The sequence below is a fragment of the Crinia signifera genome, unplaced genomic scaffold, assembly GCF_055691185.1.
Source record: "Crinia signifera unplaced genomic scaffold, ASM5569118v1 HAP2_SCAFFOLD_111, whole genome shotgun sequence".
NCBI classification, from domain to species: Eukaryota; Metazoa; Chordata; class Amphibia; order Anura; family Myobatrachidae; genus Crinia; species Crinia signifera.
In genome coordinates, this window is record NW_028142005.1 from 188,074 (window position 1) to 205,986 (window position 17,913).

Below are 17,913 nucleotides of genomic sequence, written 5' to 3' on the forward strand. Positions count from 1 at the left end.
AGACCCCCTGCTAATATCATGTCCTGTAGGTCTTTTTACATTACCAACACATGATTTTTTTCAGTAAGCCAATACAGTTAGGAAACTTTTTTATTAGCTTACCTGGTGATAGAAGTAGAAGAGGGCAAAAAAGTGCCTGTATCTCACTTACAGCCATACCACATTGGATAGGCCCAATCTCGTCTGATCTTGGAAGCTAAGCAGTGTTGGGCCTGGTTAATACTTGGGTGGGAGACCACATGGGAACACCAGGTGCTGTAATTTTTTTCACATTACAGGCAAATTGTTTTTATTCTCTAGCTATTTAAATTGGAAACTTTTTCTTTTTCTTGCCAGTACAGACATTTGGAAGAGGTCAAACAGACACAATAGCCATCACCTAAAGACTTACCACACTGTTTAGGCCAAATTCCAACTGCTTTTGGCAGCTAAACAGTGTTAAGCCTGTTTAGTAGTTTAATTTAAGACCCCCTGCTAATATCATGTCCTGTAGGTCTTTTTACATTACCAACACATGATTTTTTTTAAGTAAGCCAATACAGTTAGGAAACTTTTTTATTAGCTTACCTGGTGATAGAAGTAGAAGAGGGCAAAAAAGTGCCTGTATCTCACCTACAGCCATACCACATTGGATAGGCCCAATCTCGTCTGATCTTGGAAGCTAAGCAGTGTTGGGCCTGGTTAGTACTTGGGTGGGAGACCACCTGGGAACACCAGGTGCTGTAGGTTTTTTCACATTACTGGCAAATTGTTTTTATTCTCTAGCTATTTATATTGGAAACTTTTTCTTTTTATTGCCAGCACAGACATTTGGAAGAGGTCAAACAGACACAATAGCCATCACCTAAAGACTTACCACACTGTTTAGGCTCAATTCCAACTGCTTTTGGCAGCTAAACAGTGTTGAGCCTCTTTTGTAGTTTAATTTAAGACCCCCTGCTAATATCATGTACTGTAGGTCTTTTTACATTACCAACACATGATTTTTTTCAGTAAGCCAATACAGTTAGGAAACTTTTGTATTAGCTTACCTGGTGATAGAAGTAGAAGAGGGCAAAAAAGTGCCTTTAACTCACCTACATCCATACCACATTGGATAGGCCCAATCTCGTCTGATCTTGGAAGCTAAGCAGTGTTGGGCCTGGTTAGTACTTGGGTGGGAGACCACATGGGATCACCAGGTGCTGTAGGTTTTTTCACATTACTGGCAAATTGTTTTTATTCTCTAGCTATTTAAATTGGAAGCTTTTTCTTTTTATTGCCAGTACAGACATTTGGAAGAGGTCAAACAGACACAATAGCCATCACCTAAAGACTTACCACACTGTTTAGGCCCAATTCCAACTGCTTTTGGCAGCTAAACAGTGTTGAGCCTCTTTAGTAGTTTAATTTAAGACCCCCTGCTAATATCATGTCCTGTAGGTCTTTTTACATTACCAACACATGATTTTTTTTAAGTAAGCCAATACAGTTAGGAAACTTTTTTATTAGCTTACCTGGTGATAGAAGTAGAAGAGGGCAAAAAAGTGCCTGTATCTCACCTACAGCCATACCACATTGGATAGTCCCAATCTCGTCTGATCTTGGAAGCTAAGCAGTGTTGGGCTTGGTTAGTACTTGGGTGGGAGACCACATGGGAACACCAGGTGCTGTAGGTTTTTTCACATTACAGGCAAATTGTTTTTATTCTCTAGCTATTTAAATTGGAAACTTTTTCTTTTTCTTGCCAGTACAGACATTTGGAAGAGGTCAAACAGACACAATAGCCATCACCTAAAGACTTACCACACTGTTTAGGCCCAATTCCAACTGCTTCTGGCAGGTAAACAGTGTTGAGCCTCTTTAGTAGTTTAATTTAAGACCCCCTGCTAATATCATGTCCTGTAGGTCTTTTTACATTACCAACACATGATTTTTTTCAGTAAGCCAATACAGTTAGGAAACTTTTTTATTAGCTTACCTGGTGATAGAAGTAGAAGAGGGCAAAAAAGTGCCTGTATCTCACTTACAGCCATACCACATTGGATAGGCCCAATCTCGTCTGATCTTGGAAGCTAAGCAGTGTTGGGCCTGGTTAATACTTGGGTGGGAGACCACATGGGAACACCAGGTGCTGTAATTTTTTTCACATTACAGGCAAATTGTTTTTATTCTCTAGCTATTTAAATTGGAAACTTTTTCTTTTTCTTGCCAGTACAGACATTTGGAAGAGGTCAAACAGACACAATAGCCATCACCTAAAGACTTACCACACTGTTTAGGCCAAATTCCAACTGCTTTTGGCAGCTAAACAGTGTTAAGCCTGTTTAGTAGTTTAATTTAAGACCCCCTGCTAATATCATGTCCTGTAGGTCTTTTTACATTACCAACACATGATTTTTTTTAAGTAAGCCAATACAGTTAGGAAACTTTTTTATTAGCTTACCTGGTGATAGAAGTAGAAGAGGGCAAAAAAGTGCCTGTATCTCACCTACAGCCATACCACATTGGATAGGCCCAATCTCGTCTGATCTTGGAAGCTAAGCAGTGTTGGGCCTGGTTAGTACTTGGGTGGGAGACCACCTGGGAACACCAGGTGCTGTAGGTTTTTTCACATTACTGGCAAATTGTTTTTATTCTCTAGCTATTTATATTGGAAACTTTTTCTTTTTATTGCCAGCACAGACATTTGGAAGAGGTCAAACAGACACAATAGCCATCACCTAAAGACTTACCACACTGTTTAGGCTCAATTCCAACTGCTTTTGGCAGCTAAACAGTGTTGAGCCTCTTTTGTAGTTTAATTTAAGACCCCCTGCTAATATCATGTACTGTAGGTCTTTTTACATTACCAACACATGATTTTTTTCAGTAAGCCAATACAGTTAGGAAACTTTTGTATTAGCTTACCTGGTGATAGAAGTAGAAGAGGGCAAAAAAGTGCCTTTAACTCACCTACATCCATACCACATTGGATAGGCCCAATCTCGTCTGATCTTGGAAGCTAAGCAGTGTTGGGCCTGGTTAGTACTTGGGTGGGAGACCACATGGGATCACCAGGTGCTGTAGGTTTTTTCACATTACTGGCAAATTGTTTTTATTCTCTAGCTATTTAAATTGGAAGCTTTTTCTTTTTATTGCCAGTACAGACATTTGGAAGAGGTCAAACAGACACAATAGCCATCACCTAAAGACTTACCACACTGTTTAGGCCCAATTCCAACTGCTTTTGGCAGCTAAACAGTGTTGAGCCTCTTTAGTAGTTTAATTTAAGACCCCCTGCTAATATCATGTCCTGTAGGTCTTTTTACATTACCAACACATGATTTTTTTTAAGTAAGCCAATACAGTTAGGAAACTTTTTTATTAGCTTACCTGGTGATAGAAGTAGAAGAGGGCAAAAAAGTGCCTGTATCTCACCTACAGCCATACCACATTGGATAGTCCCAATCTCGTCTGATCTTGGAAGCTAAGCAGTGTTGGGCTTGGTTAGTACTTGGGTGGGAGACCACATGGGAACACCAGGTGCTGTAGGTTTTTTCACATTACAGGTAAATTGTTTTTATTCTCTAGCTATTTAAATTGGAAACTTTTTCTTTTTATTGCCAGTACAGACATTTGGAAGAGGTCAAACAGACACAATAGCCATCACCTAAAGACTTACCACACTGTTTAGGCCCAATTCCAACTGCTTCTGGCAGCTAAACAGTGTTGAGCCTCTTTAGTAGTTTAATTTAAGACCCCCTGCTAATATCATGTCCTGTAGGTCTTTTTACATTACCAACACATGATTTTTTTCAGTAAGCCAATACAGTTAGGAAACTTTTTTATTAGCTTACCTGGTGATAGAAGTAGAAGAGGGCAAAAAAGTGCCTGTATCTCACCTACAGCCATACCACATTGGATAGGCCCAATCTCGTCTGATCTTGGAAGCTAAGCAGTGTTGGGACTGGTTAGTACTTGGGTGGGAGACCACATGGGAACACCAGGTGCTGTAGGTTTTTTCACATTACAGGCAAATTGTTTTTATTCTCTAGCTATTTAAATTGGAAACTTTTTCTTTTTATTGCCAGTACAGACATTTGGAAGAGGTCAAACAGACACAATAGCCATCACCTAAAGACTTACCACACTGTTTAGGCCCAATTCCAACTGCTTTTGGCAGCTTAACAGTGTTGAGCCTCTTTTGTAGTTTAATTTAAGCCCCCCTGCTAATATCATGTCCTGTAGGTCTTTTTACATTACCAACACATGATTTTTTTTAGTAAGCCAATACAGTTAGGAAACTTTTGTATTAGCTTACCTGGTGATAGAAGTAGAAGAGGGCAAAAAAGTGCCTGTATCTCACCTACAGCCATACCACATTGGATAGGCCCAATCTCGTCTGATCTTGGAAGCTAAGCAGTGTTGGGCCTGGTTAGTACTTGGGTGGGAGACCACCTGGGAACACCAGGTGCTGTAGGTTTTTTCACATTACTGGAAAAATTGTTTTTTTTCTCTAGCTATTTATATTGGAAACTTTTTCTTTTTATTGCCAGCACAGACATTTGGAAGAGGTCAAACAGACACAATAGCCATCACCTAAAGACTTACCACACTGTTTAGGCTCAATTCCAACTGCTTTTGGCAGCTAAACAGTGTTGAGCCTCTTTTGTAGTTTAATTTAAGACCCCCTGCTAATATCATGTCCTGTAGGTCTTTTTACATTACCAACACATGATTTTTTTCAGTAAGCCAATACAGTTAGGAAACTTTTGTATTAGCTTACCTGGTGATAGAAGTAGAAGAGGGCAAAAAAGTGCCTGTATCTCACCTACAGCCATACCACATTGGATAGGCCCAATCTCGTCTGATCTTGGAAGCTAAGCAGTGTTGGGCCTGGTTAGTACTTGGGTGGAAGACCACCTGGGAACACCAGGTGCTGTAGGTTTTTTCACATTACTGGCAAATTGTTTTTATTCTCTAGCTATTTAAATTGGAAACTTTTTCTTTTTATTGCCAGCACAGACATTTGGAAGAGGTCAAACAGACACAATAGCCATCACCTAAAGACTTACCACACTGTTTAGGCTCAATTCCAACTGCTTTTGGCAGCTTAACAGTGTTGAGCCTCTTTTGTAGTTTAATTTAAGCCCCCCTGCTAATATCATGTCCTGTAGGTCTTTTTACATTACCAACACATGATTTTTTTTAGTAAGCCAATACAGTTAGGAAACTTTTGTATTAGCTTACCTGGTGATAGAAGTAGAAGAGGGCAAAAAAGTGCCTGTATCTCACCTACAGCCATACCACATTGGATAGGCCCAATCTCGTCTGATCTTGGAAGCTAAGCAGTGTTGGGCCTGGTTAGTACTTGGGTGGGAGACCACCTGGGAACACCAGGTGCTGTAGGTTTTTTCACATTACTGGAAAAATTGTTTTTTTTCTCTAGCTATTTATATTGGAAACTTTTTCTTTTTATTGCCAGCACAGACATTTGGAAGAGGTCAAACAGACACAATAGCCATCACCTAAAGACTTACCACACTGTTTAGGCTCAATTCCAACTGCTTTTGGCAGCTAAACAGTGTTGAGCCTCTTTTGTAGTTTAATTTAAGACCCCCTGCTAATATCATGTCCTGTAGGTCTTTTTACATTACCAACACATGATTTTTTTCAGTAAGCCAATACAGTTAGGAAACTTTTGTATTAGCTTACCTGGTGATAGAAGTAGAAGAGGGCAAAAAAGTGCCTGTATCTCACCTACAGCCATACCACATTGGATAGGCCCAATCTCGTCTGATCTTGGAAGCTAAGCAGTGTTGGGCCTGGTTAGTACTTGGGTGGGAGACCACATGGGAACACCAGGTGCTGTAGGTTTTTTCACATTACTGGCAAATTGTTTTTATTCTCTAGCTATTTAAATTGGAAACTTTTTCTTTTTATTGCCAGTACAGACATTTGGAAGAGGTCAAACAGACACAATAGCCATCACCTAAAGACTTACCACACTGTTTAGGCCCAATTCCAACTGCTTTTGGCAGCTAAACAGTGTTGAGCCTCTTTAGTAGTTTAATTTAAGACCCCCTGCTAATATCATGTCCTGTAGGTCTTTTTACATTACCAACACATGATTTTTTTCAGTAAGCCAATACAGTTAGGAAACTTTTTTATTAGCTTACCTGGTGATAGAAGTAGAAGAGGGCAAAAAAGTGCCTGTGTCTCACCTACAGCCATACCACATTGGATAGGCCCAATCTCGTCTGATCTTGGAAGCTAAGCAGTGTTGGGCCTGGTTAGTACTTGGGTGGGAGACCACATGGGAACACCAGGTGCTGTAGGTTTTTTCACATTACAGGCAAATTGTTTTTATTCTCTAGCTATTTAAATTGGAAACTTTTTCTTTTTATTGCCAGTACAGACATTTGGAAGAGGTCAAACAGACACAATAGCAATCACCTAAAGACTTACCACACTGTTTAGGCCCAATTCCAACTGCTTTTGGCAGCTAAACAGTGTTGAGCCTCTTTAGTAGTTTAATTTAAGACCCCCTGCTAATATCATGTCCTGTAGGTCTTTTTACATTACCAACACATGATTTTTTTCAGTAAGCCAATACAGTTAGGAAACTTTTTTATTAGCTTACCTGGTGATAGAAGTAGAAGAGGGCAAAAAAGTGCCTGTATCTCACCTACAGCCATACCACATTGGATAGTCCCAATCTCGTCTGATCTTGGAAGCTAAGCAGTGTTGGGCTTGGTTAGTACTTGGGTGGGAGACCACATGGGAACACCAGGTGCTGTAGGTTTTTTCACATTACAGGCAAATTGTTTTTATTCTCTAGCTATTTAAATTGGAAACTTTTTCTTTTTATTGCCAGTACAGACATTTGGAAGAGGTCAAACAGACACAATAGCCATCACCTAAAGACTTACCACACTGTTTAGGCCCAATTCCAACTGCTTCTGGCAGCTAAACAGTGTTGAGCCTCTTTAGTAGTTTAATTTAAGACCCCCTGCTAATATCATGTCCTGTAGGTCTTTTTACATTACCAACACATGATTTTTTTCAGTAAGCCAATACAGTTAGGAAACTTTTTTATTAGCTTACCTGGTGATAGAAGTAGACGAGGGCAAAAAAGTGCCTGTATCTCACCTACAGCCATACCACATTGGATAGGCCCAATCTCGTCTGATCTTGGAAGCTAAGCAGTGTTGGGACTGGTTAGTACTTGGGTGGGAGACCACATGGGAACACCAGGTGCTGTAGGTTTTTTCACATTACAGGCAAAGTGTTTTTATTCTCTAGCTATTTAAATTGGAAATTTTTTCTTTTTATTGCCAGTACAGACATTTGGAAGAGGTCAAACAGACACAATAGCCATCACCTAAAGACTTACCACACTGTTTAGGCCCAATTCCAACTGCTTTTGGCAGCTAAACAGTGTTGAGCCTGTTTAGTAGTTTAATTTAAGACCCCCTGCTAAGATCATGTCCTGTAGGTCTTTTTACATTACCAACACATGATTTTTTTTAAGTAAGCCAATACAGTTAGGAAACTTTTTTATTAGCTTACCTGGTGATAGAAGTAGAAGAGGGCAAAAAAGTGCCTGTATCTCACCTACAGCCATACCACATTGGATAGGCCCAATCTCGTCTGATCTTGGAAGCTAAGCAGTGTTGGGCCTGGTTAGTACTTGGGTGGGAGACCACCTGGGAACACCAGGTGCTGTAGGTTTTTTCACATTACTGGCAAATTGTTTTTATTCTCTAGCTATTTAAATTGGAAACTTTTTCTTTTTATTGCCAGCACAGACATTTGGAAGAGGTCAAACAGACACAATAGCCATCACCTAAAGACTTACCACACTGTTTAGGCTCAATTCCAACTGCTTTTGGCAGCTAAACAGTGTTGAGCCTCTTTTGTAGTTTCATTTAAGACCCCCTGCTAATATCATGTCCTGTAGGTCTTTTTACATTACCAACACATGATTTTTTTCAGTAAGCCAATACAGTTAGGAAACTTTTGTATTAGCTTAGCTGGTGATAGAAGTAGAAGAGGGCAAAAAAAAGCTTTTAACTCACCTACAGCCATACCACATTGGATAGGCCCAATCTCGTCTGATCTTGGAAGCTAAGCAGTGTTGGGCCTGGTTAGTACTTGGGTGGGAGAACACATGGGAACACCAGGTGCTGTAGGTTTTTTCACATTACTGGCAAATTGTTTTTATTCTCTAGCTATTTAAATTGGAAACGTTTTCTTTTTATTGCCAGTACAGACATTTGGAAGAGGTCAAACAGACACAATAGCCATCACCTTAAGACTTACCACACTGTTTAGGCCCAATTCCAACTGCTTTTGGCAGCTAAACAGTGTTGAGCCTCTTTAGTAGTTTAATTTAAGACCCCCTGCTAATATCATGTCCTGTAGGTCTTTTTACATTACCAACACATGATTTTTTTCAGTAAGCCAATACAGTTAGGAAACTTTTTTATTAGCTTACCTGGTGATAGAAGTAGAAGAGGGCAAAAAAGTGCCTATATCTCACCTACAGCCCTACCACATTGGATAGGCCCAATCTCGTCTGATCTTGGAAGCTAAGCAGTGTTGGGCCTGGTTAGTACTTGGGTGGGAGACCACATGGGAACACCAGGTGCTGTAGGTTTTTTCACATTACAGGCAAATTGTTTTTATTCTCTAGCTATTTAAATTGGAAACTTTTTCTTTTTATTGCCAGTACAGACATTTGGAAGAGGTCAAACAGACACAATAGCCATCACCTAAAGACTTACCACACTGTTTAGGCCCAATTCCAACTGCTTTTGGCAGCTAAACAGTGTTGAGCCTGTTTAGTAGTTTAATTTAAGACCCCCTGCTAATATCATGTCCTGTAGGTCTTTTTACATTACCAACACATGATTTTTTTTAGTAAGCCAATACAGTTAGGAAACTTTTATATTAGCTTACCTGGTGATAGAAGTAGAAGAGGGCAAAAAAGTGCCTGTATCTCACCTACAGCCATACCACATTGGATAGGCCCAATCTCGTCTGATCTTGGAAGCTAAGCAGTGTTGGGCCTGGTTAGCACTTGGGTGGGAGACCAACTGGGAACACCAGGTGCTGTAGGTTTTTTCACATTACTGGCAAATTGTTTTTATTCTCTAGCTATTTATATTGGAAACTTTTTCTTTTTATTGCCAGCACAGACATTTGGAAGAGGTCAAACAGACACAATAGCCATCACCTAAAGACTTACCACACTGTTTAGGCTCAATTCCAACTGCTTTTGGCAGCTAAACAGTGTTGAGCCTCTTTTGTAGTTTAATTTAAGACCCCCTGCTAATATCATGTCATGTAGGTCTTTTTACATTACCAACACATGATTTTTTTCAGTAAGCCAATATAGTTAGGAAACTTTTGTATTAGCTTACCTGGTGATAGAAGTAGAAGAGGGCAAAAAAGTGCCTGTATCTCACCTACAGCCATACCACATTGGATAGGCCCAATCTCGTCTGATCTTGGAAGCTAAGCAGTGTTGGGCCTGGTTAGTACTTGGGTGGAAGACCACATGGGAACACCAGGTGCTGTAGGTTTTTTCACATTACTGGCAAATTGTTTTTATTCTCTAGCTATTTAAATTGGAAACTTTTTCTTTTTATTGCCAGTACAGACATTTGGAAGAGGTCAAACAGACACAATAGCCATCACCTAAAGACTTACCACACTGTTTAGGCCCAATTCCAACTGCTTTTGGCAGCTAAACAGTGTTGAGCCTGTTTAGTAGTTTAATTTAAGACCCCCTGCTAATATCATGTCCTGTAGGTCTTTTTACATTACCAACACATGATTTTTTTTAGTAAGCCAATACAGTTAGGAAACTTTTATATTAGCTTACCTGGTGATAGAAGTAGAAGAGGGCAAAAAAGTGCCTGTATCTCACCTACAGCCATACCACATTGGATAGGCCCAATCTCGTCTGATCTTGGAAGCTAAGCAGTGTTGGGCCTGGTTAGCACTTGGGTGGGAGACCAACTGGGAACACCAGGTGCTGTAGGTTTTTTCACATTACTGGCAAATTGTTTTTATTCTCTAGCTATTTATATTGGAAACTTTTTCTTTTTATTGCCAGCACAGACATTTGGAAGAGGTCAAACAGACACAATAGCCATCACCTAAAGACTTACCACACTGTTTAGGCTCAATTCCAACTGCTTTTGGCAGCTAAACAGTGTTGAGCCTCTTTTGTAGTTTAATTTAAGACCCCCTGCTAATATCATGTCATGTAGGTCTTTTTACATTACCAACACATGATTTTTTTCAGTAAGCCAATATAGTTAGGAAACTTTTGTATTAGCTTACCTGGTGATAGAAGTAGAAGAGGGCAAAAAAGTGCCTGTATCTCACCTACAGCCATACCACATTGGATAGGCCCAATCTCGTCTGATCTTGGAAGCTAAGCAGTGTTGGGCCTGGTTAGTACTTGGGTGGAAGACCACATGGGAACACCAGGTGCTGTAGGTTTTTTCACATTACTGGCAAATTGTTTTTATTCTCTAGCTATTTAAATTGGAAACTTTTTCTTTTTATTGCCAGTACAGACATTTGGAAGAGGTCAAACAGACACAATAGCCATCACCTAAAGACTTACCACACTGTTTAGGCCCAATTCCAACTGCTTTTGGCAGCTAAACAGTGTTGAGCCTCTTTAGTAGTTTAATTTAAGACCCCCTGCTAATATCATGTCCTGTAGGTCTTTTTACATTACCAACACATGATTTTTTTCAGTAAGCCAATACAGTTAGGAAACGTTTTTATTAGCTTACCTGGTGATAGAAGTAGAAGAGGGCAAAAAAGTGCCTGTGTCTCACCTACAGCCCTACCACATTGGATAGGCCCAATCTCTTCTGATCTTGGAAGCTAAGCAGTGTTGGGCCTGGTTAGTACTTGGGTGGGAGACCACATGGAAACACCAGGTGCTGTAGGTTTTTTCACATTACAGGCAAATTGTTTTTATTCTCTAGCTATTTAAATTGGAAACTTTTTCTTTTTCTTGCCAGTACAGACATTTGGAAGAGGTCAAACAGACACAATAGCCATCACCTAAAGACTTACCACACTGTTTAGGCCCAATTCCAACTGCTTTTGGCAGCTAAACAGTGTTGAGCCTGTTTAGTAGTTTAATTTAAGACCCCCTGCTAATATCATGTCCTGTAGGTCTTTTTACATTACCAACACATGATTTTTTTTAAGTAAGCCAATACAGTTAGGAAACTTATTTTTTAGCTTACCTTGTGATAGAAGTAGAAGAGGGCAAAAAAAGTGCCTGTATCTCACCTACAGCCATACCACATTGGATAGGCCCAATCTCGTCTGATCTTGGAAGCTAAGCAGTGTTGGGCCTGGTTAGTACTTGGGTGGGAGACCACCTGGGAACACCAGGTGCTGTAGGTTTTTTCACATTACTGGCAAATTGTTTTTATTCTCTAGCTATTTAAATTGGAAACTTTTTCTTTTTATTGCCAGCACAGACATTTGGAAGAGGTCAAACAGACACAATAGCCATCACCTAAAGACTTACCACACTGTTTAGGCTCAATTCCAACTGCTTTTGGCAGCTAAACAGTGTTGAGCCTCTTTTGTAGTTTAATTTAAGACCCCCTGCTAATATCATGTACTGTAGGTCTTTTTACATTACCAACACATGATTTTTTTCAGTAAGCCAATACAGTTAGGAAACTTTTGTATTAGCTTACCTGGTGATAGAAGTAGAAGAGGGCAAAAAAGTGCCTTTAACTCACCTACAGCCATACCACATTGGATAGGCCCAATCTCGGCTGATCTTGGAAGCTAAGCAGTGTTGGGCCTGGTTAGTACTTGGGTGGGAGACCACATGGGAACACCAGGTGCTGTAGGTTTTTTCACATTACAGGCAAATTGTTTTTATTCTCTAGCTATTTAAATTGGAAAAATTTTCTTTTTATTGCCAGTACAGACATTTGGAAGAGGTCAAACAGACACAATAGCCATCACCTAAAGACTTACCACACTGTTTAGGCCCAATTCCAACTGCTTTTGGCAGCTAAACAGTGTTGAGCCTCTTTAGTAGTTTAATTTAAGACCCCCTGCTAATATCATGTCCTGTAGGTCTTTTTACATTACCAACACATGATTTTTTTCAGTAAGCCAATACAGTTAGGAAACGTTTTTATTAGCTTACCTGGTGATAGAAGTAGAAGAGGGCAAAAAAGTGCCTGTGTCTCACCTACAGCTCTACCACATTGGATAGGCCCAATCTCTTCTGATCTTGGAAGCTAAGCAGTGTTGGGCCTGGTTAGTACTTGGGTGGGAGACCACATGGAAACACCAGGTGCTGTAGGTTTTTTCACATTACAGGCAAATTGTTTTTATTCTCTAGCTATTTAAATTGGAAACTTTTTCTTTTTATTGCCAGTACAGACATTTGGAAGAGGTCAAACAGACACAATAGCCATCACCTAAAGACTTACCACACTGTTTAGGCCCAATTCCAACTGCTTTTGGCAGCTAAACAGTGTTGAGCCTGTTTAGTAGTTTAATTTAAGACCCCCTGCTAATATAATGTCCTGTAGGTCTTTTTACATTACCAACACATGATTTTTTTTAAGTAAGCCAATACAGTTAGGAAACTTTTTTTTTAGCTTACCTTGTGATAGAAGTAGAAGAGGGCAAAAAAGTGCCTGTATCTCACCTACAGCCATACCACATTGGATAGGCCCAATCTCGTCTGATCTTGGAAGCTAAGCAGTGTTGGGCCTGGTTAGTACTTGGGTGGGAGACCACCTGGGAACACCAGGTGCTGTAGGTTTTTTCACATTACTGGCAAATTGTTTTTATTCTCTAGCTATTTAAATTGGAAACTTTTTCTTTTTATTGCCAGCACAGACATTTGGAAGAGGTCAAACAGACACAATAGCCATCACCTAAAGACTTACCACACTGTTTAGGCTCAATTCCAACTGCTTTTGGCAGCTAAATAGTGTTGAGCCTCTTTTGTAGTTTAATTTAAGACCCCCTGCTAATATCATGTCCTGTAGGTCTTTTTACATTACCAACACATGATTTTTTTCAGTAAGCCAATACAGTTAGGAAACTTTTGTATTAGCTTACCTGGTGATAGAAGTAGAAGAGGGCAAAAAAGTGCCTTTAACTCACCTACAGCCATACCACATTGGATAGGCCCAATCTCGTCTGATCTTGGAAGCTAAGCAGTGTTGGGCCTGGTTAATACTTGGGTGGGAGACCACATGGGAACACCAGGTGCTGTAATTTTTTTCACATTACAGGCAAATTGTTTTTATTCTCTAGCTATTTAAATTGGAAACTTTTTCTTTTTCTTGCCAGTACAAACATTTGGAAGAGGTCAAACAGACACAATAGCCATCACCTAAAGACTTACCACACTGTTTAGGCCAAATTCCAACTGCTTTTGGCAGCTAAACAGTGTTAAGCCTGTTTAGTAGTTTAATTTAAGACCCCCTGCTAATATCATGTCCTGTAGGTCTTTTTACATTACCAACACATGATTTTTTTTAAGTAAGCCAATACAGTTAGGAAACTTTTGTATTAGCTTACCTGGTGATAGAAGTAGAAGAGGGCAAAAAAGTGCCTGTATCTCACCTACAGCCATACCACATTGGATAGGCCCAATCTCGTCTGATCTTGGAAGCAAAGCAGTGTTGGGCCTGGTTAGTACTTGGGTGGGAGACCACCTGGGAACACCAGGTGCTGTAGGTTTTTTCACATTACTGGCAAATTGTTTTTATTCTCTAGCTATTTATATTGGAAACTTTTTCTTTTTATTGCCAGCACAGACATTTGGAAGAGGTCAAACAGACACAATAGCCATCACCTAAAGACTTACCACACTGTTTAGGCTCAATTCCAACTGCTTTTGGCAGCTAAACAGTGTTGAGCCTCTTTTGTAGTTTAATTTAAGACCCCCTGCTAATATCATGTACTGTAGGTCTTTTTACATTACCAACACATGATTTTTTTCAGTAAGCCAATACAGTTAGGAAACTTTTGTATTAGCTTACCTGGTGATAGAAGTAGAAGAGGGCAAAAAAGTGCCTTTAACTCACCTAGATCCATACCACATTGGATAGGCCCAATCTCGTCTGATCTTGGAAGCTAAGCAGTGTTGGGCCTGGTTAGTACTTGGGTGGGAGACCACATGGGATCACCAGGTGCTGTAGGTTTTTTCACATTACTGGCAAATTGTTTTTATTCTCTAGCTATTAAAATTGGAAGCTTTTTCTTTTTATTGCCAGTACAGACATTTGGAAGAGGTCAAACAGACACAATAGCCATCACCTAAAGACTTACCACACTGTTTAGGCCCAATTCCAACTGCTTTTGGCAGCTAAACAGTGTTGAGCCTCTTTAGTAGTTTAATTTAAGACCCCCTGCTAATATCATGTCCTGTAGGTCTTTTTACATTACCAACACATGATTTTTTTTAAGTAAGCCAATACAGTTAGGAAACTTTTTTATTAGCTTACCTGGTGATAGAAGTAGAAGAGGGCAAAAAAGTGCCTGTATCTCACCTACAGCCATACCACATTGGATAGTCCCAATCTCGTCTGATCTTGGAAGCTAAGCAGTGTTGGGCTTGGTTAGTACTTGGGTGGGAGACCACATGGGAACACCAGGTGCTGTAGGTTTTTTCACATTACAGGCAAATTGTTTTTATTCTCTAGCTATTTAAATTGGAAACTTTTTCTTTTTATTGCCAGTACAGACATTTGGAAGAGGTCAAACAGACACAATAGCCATCACCTAAAGACTTACCACACTGTTTAGGCCCAATTCCAACTGCTTCTGGCAGCTAAACAGTGTTGAGCCTCTTTAGTAGTTTAATTTAAGACCCCCTGCTAATATCATGTCCTGTAGGTCTTTTTACATTACCAACACATGATTTTTTTTAAGTAAGCCAATACAGTTAGGAAACTTTTTTATTAGCTTACCTGGTGATAGAAGTAGAAGAGGGCAAAAAAGTGCCTGTATCTCACCTACAGCCATACCACATTGGATAGTCCCAATCTCGTCTGATCTTGGAAGCTAAGCAGTGTTGGGCCTGGTTAGTACTTGGGTGGGAGACCACATGGGAACACCAGGTGCTGTAGGTTTTTTCACATTACTGGCAAATTGTTTTTATTCTCTAGCTATTTAAATTGGAAACTTTTTCTTTTTATTGCCAGTACAGACATTTGGAAGAGGTCAAACAGACACAATAGCCATCACCTAAAGACTTACCACACTGTTTAGGCCCAATTCCAACTGCTTTTGGCAGCTAAACAGTGTTGAGCCTCTTTAGTAGTTTAATTTAAGACCCCCTGCTAATATCATGTCCTGTAGGTCTTTTTACATTACCAACACATGATTTTTTTCAGTAAGCCAATACAGTTAGGAAACTTTTTTATTAGCTTACCTGGTGATAGAAGTAGAAGAGGGCAAAAAAGTGCCTGTGTCTCACCTACAGCCATACCACATTGGATAGGCCCAATCTCGTCTGATCTTGGAAGCTAAGCAGTGTTGGGCCTGGTTAGTACTTGGGTGGGAGACCACATGGGAACACCAGGTGCTGTAGGTTTTTTGACATTACAGGCAAATTGTTTTTATTCTCTAGCTATTTAAATTGGAAACTTTTTCTTTTTATTGCCAGTACAGACATTTGGAAGAGGTCAAACAGACACAATAGCCATCACCTAAAGACTTACCACACTGTTTAGGCCCAATTCCAACTGCTTTTGGCAGCTAAACAGTGTTGAGCCTCTTTAGTAGTTTAATTTAAGACCCCCTGCTAATATCATGTCCTGTAGGTCTTTTTACATTACCAACACATGATTTTTTTCAGTAAGCCAATACAGTTAGGAAACTTTTTTATTAGCTTACCTGGTGATAGAAGTAGAAGAGGGCAAAAAAGTGCCTGTGTCTCACCTACAGCCATACCACATTGGATAGGCCCAATCTCGTCTGATCTTGGAAGCTAAGCAGTGTTGGGCCTGGTTAGTACTTGGGTGGGAGACCACATGGGAACACCAGGTGCTGTAGGTTTTTTCACATTACAGGCAAATTGTTTTTATTCTCTAGCTATTTAAATTGGAAACTTTTTCTTTTTATTGCCAGTACAGACATTTGGAAGAGGTCAAACAGACACAATAGCAATCACCTAAAGACTTACCACACTGTTTAGGCCCAATTCCAACTGCTTTTGGCAGCTAAACAGTGTTGAGCCTCTTTAGTAGTTTAATTTAAGACCCCCTGCTAATATCATGTCCTGTAGGTCTTTTTACATTACCAACACATGATTTTTTTCAGTAAGCCAATACAGTTAGGAAACTTTTTTATTAGCTTACCTGGTGATAGAAGTAGAAGAGGGCAAAAAAGTGCCTGTATCTCACCTACAGCCATACCACATTGGATAGTCCCAATCTCGTCTGATCTTGGAAGCTAAGTAGTGTTGGGCTTGGTTAGTACTTGGGTGGGAGACCACATGGGAACACCAGGTGCTGTAGGTTTTTTCACATTACAGGCAAATTGTTTTTATTCTCTAGCTATTTAAATTGGAAACTTTTTCTTTTTATTGCCAGTACAGACATTTGGAAGAGGTCAAACAGACACAATAGCCATCACCTAAAGACTTACCACACTGTTTAGGCCCAATTCCAACTGCTTCTGGCAGCTAAACAGTGTTGAGCCTCTTTAGTAGTTTAATTTAAGACCCCCTGCTAATATCATGTCCTGTAGGTCTTTTTACATTACCAACACATGATTTTTTTCAGTAAGCCAATACAGTTAGGAAACTTTTGTATTAGCTTACCTGGTGATAGAAGTAGAAGAGGGCAAAAAAGTGCCTTTAACTCACCTACAGCCATACCACATTGGATAGGCCCAATTTCGTCTGATCTTGGAAGCTAAGCAGTGTTGGGCCTGGTTAGTACTTGGGTGGGAGACCACATGGGAACACCAGGTGCTGTAGGTTTTTTCACATTACAGGCAAATTGTTTTTATTCTCTAGCTATTTAAATTGGAAAAATTTTCTTTTTATTGCCAGTACAGACATTTGGAAGAGGTCAAACAGACACAATAGCCATCACCTAAAGACTTACCACACTGTTTAGGCCCAATTCCAACTGCTTTTGGCAGCTAAACAGTGTTGAGCCTCTTTAGTAGTTTAATTTAAGACCCCCTGCTAATATCATGTCCTGTAGGTCTTTTTACATTACCAACACATGATTTTTTTCAGTAAGCCAATACAGTTAGGAAACTTTTTTATTAGCTTACCTGGTGATAGAAGTAGAAGAGGGCAAAAAAGTGCCTGTATCTCACCTACAGCCATACCACATTGGATAGGCCCAATCTCTTCTGATCTTGGAAGCTAAGCAGTGTTGGGCCTGGTTAATACTTGGGTGGGAGACCACATGGGAACACCAGGTGCTGTAATTTTTTTCACATTACAGGCAAATTGTTTTTATTCTCTAGCTATTTAAATTGGAAACTTTTTCTTTTTCTTGCCAGTACAGACATTTGGAAGAGGTCAAACAGACACAATAGCCATCACCTAAAGACTTACCACACTGTTTAGGCCCAATTCCAACTGCTTTTGGCAGCTAAACAGTGTTGAGCCTCTTTAGTAGTTTAATTTAAGACCCCCTGCTAATATCATGTCCTGTAGGTCTTTTTACATTACCAACACATGATTTTTTTCAGTAAGCCAATACAGTTAGGAAACTTTTTTATTAGCTTACCTGGTGATAGAAGTAGAAGAGGGCAAAAAAGTGCATGTATCTCACCTACAGCCATACCACATTGGATAGGCCCAATCTCGTCTGATCTTGGAAGCTAAGCAGTGTTGGGCCTGGTTAGTACTTGGGTGGGAGACCACATGGGAACACCAGGTGCTGTAGGTTTTTT

General features: G+C 39.9%; 32 non-coding genes and 7 pseudogenes across 32 annotated transcripts; all 39 read left to right on the forward strand.

Annotated features, from left to right (window-relative positions):
• Positions 1-145: 145 nt before the first annotated feature.
• LOC146052594 (5S ribosomal RNA) lies at positions 146-264 on the forward strand. The gene has a single exon (XR_014467578.1). It is a non-coding gene; the product is annotated as a 5S ribosomal RNA (ribosomal RNA).
• Positions 265-610: 346 nt separating this feature from the next.
• Positions 611-729, forward strand: LOC146052298 (5S ribosomal RNA). Its single transcript, XR_014467310.1, has one exon. It is a non-coding gene; the product is annotated as a 5S ribosomal RNA (ribosomal RNA).
• Positions 730-1,074: 345 nt separating this feature from the next.
• On the forward strand, positions 1,075-1,193 carry LOC146052662 (5S ribosomal RNA; annotated as a pseudogene).
• A 346-nt stretch (positions 1,194-1,539) lies between these two features.
• Positions 1,540-1,658, forward strand: LOC146052374 (5S ribosomal RNA). Its single transcript, XR_014467378.1, has one exon. It is a non-coding gene; the product is annotated as a 5S ribosomal RNA (ribosomal RNA).
• Positions 1,659-2,003: 345 nt separating this feature from the next.
• LOC146052595 (5S ribosomal RNA) lies at positions 2,004-2,122 on the forward strand. Its single transcript, XR_014467579.1, has one exon. It is a non-coding gene; the product is annotated as a 5S ribosomal RNA (ribosomal RNA).
• A 346-nt stretch (positions 2,123-2,468) lies between these two features.
• Positions 2,469-2,587, forward strand: LOC146052311 (5S ribosomal RNA). The gene has a single exon (XR_014467322.1). It is a non-coding gene; the product is annotated as a 5S ribosomal RNA (ribosomal RNA).
• A 345-nt stretch (positions 2,588-2,932) lies between these two features.
• Positions 2,933-3,051, forward strand: LOC146052663 (5S ribosomal RNA; annotated as a pseudogene).
• Positions 3,052-3,397: 346 nt separating this feature from the next.
• LOC146052375 (5S ribosomal RNA) lies at positions 3,398-3,516 on the forward strand. The gene has a single exon (XR_014467379.1). It is a non-coding gene; the product is annotated as a 5S ribosomal RNA (ribosomal RNA).
• Positions 3,517-3,861: 345 nt separating this feature from the next.
• LOC146052584 (5S ribosomal RNA) lies at positions 3,862-3,980 on the forward strand. The gene has a single exon (XR_014467569.1). It is a non-coding gene; the product is annotated as a 5S ribosomal RNA (ribosomal RNA).
• Positions 3,981-4,325: 345 nt separating this feature from the next.
• Positions 4,326-4,444, forward strand: LOC146052324 (5S ribosomal RNA). Its single transcript, XR_014467333.1, has one exon. It is a non-coding gene; the product is annotated as a 5S ribosomal RNA (ribosomal RNA).
• A 346-nt stretch (positions 4,445-4,790) lies between these two features.
• On the forward strand, positions 4,791-4,909 carry LOC146052360 (5S ribosomal RNA). The gene has a single exon (XR_014467365.1). It is a non-coding gene; the product is annotated as a 5S ribosomal RNA (ribosomal RNA).
• A 345-nt stretch (positions 4,910-5,254) lies between these two features.
• LOC146052336 (5S ribosomal RNA) lies at positions 5,255-5,373 on the forward strand. Its single transcript, XR_014467344.1, has one exon. It is a non-coding gene; the product is annotated as a 5S ribosomal RNA (ribosomal RNA).
• A 346-nt stretch (positions 5,374-5,719) lies between these two features.
• LOC146052680 (5S ribosomal RNA) lies at positions 5,720-5,838 on the forward strand. The gene has a single exon (XR_014467619.1). It is a non-coding gene; the product is annotated as a 5S ribosomal RNA (ribosomal RNA).
• A 345-nt stretch (positions 5,839-6,183) lies between these two features.
• LOC146052692 (5S ribosomal RNA) lies at positions 6,184-6,302 on the forward strand. The gene has a single exon (XR_014467620.1). It is a non-coding gene; the product is annotated as a 5S ribosomal RNA (ribosomal RNA).
• Positions 6,303-6,647: 345 nt separating this feature from the next.
• Positions 6,648-6,766, forward strand: LOC146052376 (5S ribosomal RNA). The gene has a single exon (XR_014467380.1). It is a non-coding gene; the product is annotated as a 5S ribosomal RNA (ribosomal RNA).
• Positions 6,767-7,111: 345 nt separating this feature from the next.
• LOC146052585 (5S ribosomal RNA) lies at positions 7,112-7,230 on the forward strand. Its single transcript, XR_014467570.1, has one exon. It is a non-coding gene; the product is annotated as a 5S ribosomal RNA (ribosomal RNA).
• A 346-nt stretch (positions 7,231-7,576) lies between these two features.
• On the forward strand, positions 7,577-7,695 carry LOC146052349 (5S ribosomal RNA). The gene has a single exon (XR_014467355.1). It is a non-coding gene; the product is annotated as a 5S ribosomal RNA (ribosomal RNA).
• Positions 7,696-8,040: 345 nt separating this feature from the next.
• LOC146052579 (5S ribosomal RNA) lies at positions 8,041-8,159 on the forward strand. The gene has a single exon (XR_014467564.1). It is a non-coding gene; the product is annotated as a 5S ribosomal RNA (ribosomal RNA).
• A 345-nt stretch (positions 8,160-8,504) lies between these two features.
• LOC146052440 (5S ribosomal RNA) lies at positions 8,505-8,623 on the forward strand. The gene has a single exon (XR_014467438.1). It is a non-coding gene; the product is annotated as a 5S ribosomal RNA (ribosomal RNA).
• A 345-nt stretch (positions 8,624-8,968) lies between these two features.
• On the forward strand, positions 8,969-9,087 carry LOC146052628 (5S ribosomal RNA). Its single transcript, XR_014467608.1, has one exon. It is a non-coding gene; the product is annotated as a 5S ribosomal RNA (ribosomal RNA).
• Positions 9,088-9,432: 345 nt separating this feature from the next.
• Positions 9,433-9,551, forward strand: LOC146052417 (5S ribosomal RNA). Its single transcript, XR_014467417.1, has one exon. It is a non-coding gene; the product is annotated as a 5S ribosomal RNA (ribosomal RNA).
• Positions 9,552-9,896: 345 nt separating this feature from the next.
• On the forward strand, positions 9,897-10,015 carry LOC146052629 (5S ribosomal RNA). The gene has a single exon (XR_014467609.1). It is a non-coding gene; the product is annotated as a 5S ribosomal RNA (ribosomal RNA).
• A 345-nt stretch (positions 10,016-10,360) lies between these two features.
• On the forward strand, positions 10,361-10,479 carry LOC146052418 (5S ribosomal RNA). Its single transcript, XR_014467418.1, has one exon. It is a non-coding gene; the product is annotated as a 5S ribosomal RNA (ribosomal RNA).
• A 345-nt stretch (positions 10,480-10,824) lies between these two features.
• LOC146052643 (5S ribosomal RNA) lies at positions 10,825-10,943 on the forward strand (annotated as a pseudogene).
• Positions 10,944-11,290: 347 nt separating this feature from the next.
• On the forward strand, positions 11,291-11,409 carry LOC146052361 (5S ribosomal RNA). Its single transcript, XR_014467366.1, has one exon. It is a non-coding gene; the product is annotated as a 5S ribosomal RNA (ribosomal RNA).
• A 345-nt stretch (positions 11,410-11,754) lies between these two features.
• Positions 11,755-11,873, forward strand: LOC146052532 (5S ribosomal RNA). The gene has a single exon (XR_014467522.1). It is a non-coding gene; the product is annotated as a 5S ribosomal RNA (ribosomal RNA).
• Positions 11,874-12,218: 345 nt separating this feature from the next.
• On the forward strand, positions 12,219-12,337 carry LOC146052676 (5S ribosomal RNA; annotated as a pseudogene).
• Positions 12,338-12,683: 346 nt separating this feature from the next.
• LOC146052373 (5S ribosomal RNA) lies at positions 12,684-12,802 on the forward strand. The gene has a single exon (XR_014467377.1). It is a non-coding gene; the product is annotated as a 5S ribosomal RNA (ribosomal RNA).
• A 345-nt stretch (positions 12,803-13,147) lies between these two features.
• Positions 13,148-13,266, forward strand: LOC146052660 (5S ribosomal RNA; annotated as a pseudogene).
• Positions 13,267-13,612: 346 nt separating this feature from the next.
• Positions 13,613-13,731, forward strand: LOC146052350 (5S ribosomal RNA). The gene has a single exon (XR_014467356.1). It is a non-coding gene; the product is annotated as a 5S ribosomal RNA (ribosomal RNA).
• A 345-nt stretch (positions 13,732-14,076) lies between these two features.
• On the forward strand, positions 14,077-14,195 carry LOC146052707 (5S ribosomal RNA; annotated as a pseudogene).
• A 346-nt stretch (positions 14,196-14,541) lies between these two features.
• LOC146052377 (5S ribosomal RNA) lies at positions 14,542-14,660 on the forward strand. The gene has a single exon (XR_014467381.1). It is a non-coding gene; the product is annotated as a 5S ribosomal RNA (ribosomal RNA).
• Positions 14,661-15,006: 346 nt separating this feature from the next.
• On the forward strand, positions 15,007-15,125 carry LOC146052316 (5S ribosomal RNA). The gene has a single exon (XR_014467326.1). It is a non-coding gene; the product is annotated as a 5S ribosomal RNA (ribosomal RNA).
• Positions 15,126-15,470: 345 nt separating this feature from the next.
• On the forward strand, positions 15,471-15,589 carry LOC146052704 (5S ribosomal RNA). Its single transcript, XR_014467621.1, has one exon. It is a non-coding gene; the product is annotated as a 5S ribosomal RNA (ribosomal RNA).
• A 345-nt stretch (positions 15,590-15,934) lies between these two features.
• On the forward strand, positions 15,935-16,053 carry LOC146052716 (5S ribosomal RNA). The gene has a single exon (XR_014467622.1). It is a non-coding gene; the product is annotated as a 5S ribosomal RNA (ribosomal RNA).
• Positions 16,054-16,398: 345 nt separating this feature from the next.
• On the forward strand, positions 16,399-16,517 carry LOC146052549 (5S ribosomal RNA). The gene has a single exon (XR_014467537.1). It is a non-coding gene; the product is annotated as a 5S ribosomal RNA (ribosomal RNA).
• Positions 16,518-16,862: 345 nt separating this feature from the next.
• Positions 16,863-16,981, forward strand: LOC146052414 (5S ribosomal RNA). The gene has a single exon (XR_014467414.1). It is a non-coding gene; the product is annotated as a 5S ribosomal RNA (ribosomal RNA).
• A 345-nt stretch (positions 16,982-17,326) lies between these two features.
• On the forward strand, positions 17,327-17,445 carry LOC146052681 (5S ribosomal RNA; annotated as a pseudogene).
• Positions 17,446-17,790: 345 nt separating this feature from the next.
• LOC146052728 (5S ribosomal RNA) lies at positions 17,791-17,909 on the forward strand. Its single transcript, XR_014467623.1, has one exon. It is a non-coding gene; the product is annotated as a 5S ribosomal RNA (ribosomal RNA).
• Positions 17,910-17,913: the final 4 nt, after the last annotated feature.